Source organism: Sinocyclocheilus rhinocerous, unplaced genomic scaffold (assembly GCF_001515625.1).
Source record: "Sinocyclocheilus rhinocerous isolate Xijiao unplaced genomic scaffold, SAMN03320098_v1.1 scaffold1056, whole genome shotgun sequence".
Lineage (NCBI taxonomy): Eukaryota > Metazoa > Chordata > Actinopteri > Cypriniformes > Cyprinidae > Sinocyclocheilus > Sinocyclocheilus rhinocerous.
The window spans coordinates 646-2,421 of record NW_015659698.1 but is presented as its reverse complement, the minus strand read 5'-3'; the positions used below and the strand labels follow the sequence as shown (position 1 = coordinate 2,421).

The 1,776-nt window shown below is 38.9% G+C and overlaps 1 pseudogene; it reads right to left on the bottom strand.

The window, feature by feature from the left end:
- LOC107724012 (codanin-1-like) overlaps positions 1 to 753 on the bottom strand; it is a 17,736-nt pseudogene extending 16,983 nt beyond the window's left edge.
- Positions 754 to 1,776: the final 1,023 nt, after the last annotated feature.

Sequence of the window (1,776 nt, the reverse complement as noted above, 5' to 3'; positions counted from 1 at the left end):
TGACTCTTAACTTTTATAAAGAATATCTCTTTGGATTTGAGACTTTAGTCTTTGCAACTTTACAGATCTTCTTTATGCACCAAGAGCTTGTAACACTCCAAAGAGAAAGGAAAAATTGAAATCGCATCATATGACCCCTTTAAGTGCACTGATGTCAGACTCATTTTGAATAATAAAGTTTATTGTTAAATTGTTAAATACCCTGCCTCCACTACATAGGCCTATGATATTATAAGTGTTTGATCACCACATTTGAGTTATCCTTGCAAAAAAATGTGTTTATGTATATTCTGTTTATGTAGGCTATATACTATATTCTATATACAGTACCAGTCAAAAGTTTGGACATACGAATGGGAAGTGTGTCCAAACTTTTGACTATACTCCGAACATGCGAGCCGTTCTCTCCCCTTCCATTCCGGGGTCGAGGCTCTCGCTCTCATCACGTTATCTTCACTGGTGCTGTTGTGGAAGTTTTCGGTACTTTCAAAATTCCTCAATTTGGTTTTGAACTCTGCAAATGTTATGTCTGCATCACTTTGTGTAATATGTACGGCGAATGGTTTAATATGTACGGCGAATGGCCCTCAAAATCCGTAGAGCTTTCCTACCGTCGTCCACGGCATCTCTCATGACAAGAGACTGAATAAGTTCAGCATATGCTTCCTCGTTTTTGTTGGCATCATCTTCATCTTCATCACCACACGCTGGGGGCTCTGATAACACCGTGTCTTTCAGTCCTAGTAAACGCATGTGGCCTAGTAATTTTGTTTCCCAAAGTTCGTAGTTCTTTTCATCTCCGTCGAAATACAGTCTATTCCAGGGGTTGTCAAAGTCTACATTCAAAGGTCCAAATCTAATTTTCATCAGTGTCAAAGGTCCGGACCGGAACAATTGGTTATTACAAAACTTGTTTTTAATAAACATAGACTACATAACATGCATAACAAATAAACATTAATTTTTTGAAAAAATAAAGTGCCTTTTGCATTCAATTAATTTAAGTGTCAGCAATAGAGGTCGACCAATAAGGGTTTTTCTCTGGCCGATGCCCGTTTTTACATATCAGGCCAATATCTGGCCGATATGTTTGGCCGACCCCCCCTCATAAAAGCGAGTTTGAGTAAATGATTATTGCAGGGCACAAGATGGTAATAGTAGTAGTAGTAACCTAATTCATAGTAATAATACGGCTCAAAGCACATTCTCAAAACAGTTTTGAAGCATGCTTTTTATGTTTGATGACAGACACTAGTGTTTCTCAAAGACTAGTAGTAGTAGTAGTAGTAGCCTAATTCATAGTAATAATGCATGGCTCAAAGCACCTTCTCAAAACTGTTCTGAAACATGCTTTTTGTTTATGTTTGATGACAGACACCAGTGTTTCCCACAGATTTGCAAATGCAAATTCATTCTCTGCCAGCAAGAGGCGCTGTTGGAGCTGAGATATAGCGGTTTCCCCGGTAACGGCTGTATTCAAATAAGCGCTGCGCTCACAAATGCTAGGAAAGACGAAATTAAAATGGCATCAAAGCTTTTCTGAAAACGGTCGGTTCTTTTCAGTGATACATTCATATAAAAACACCCGCACTGCATTTTAACCCCCTGAGACCCTGTGACCTCATATGAGGACATTATATTTTGGTGTATTTCTCTGAGACTATACATGCCACAGTTTTAAGTCTGGATGTCCTGTACAGAGCACATTCAGGGCTTTTCAGAGATACTAAATGTTTGGATGTTTCACTATGACCACTCCCTCTCCTTGGTCTTCAA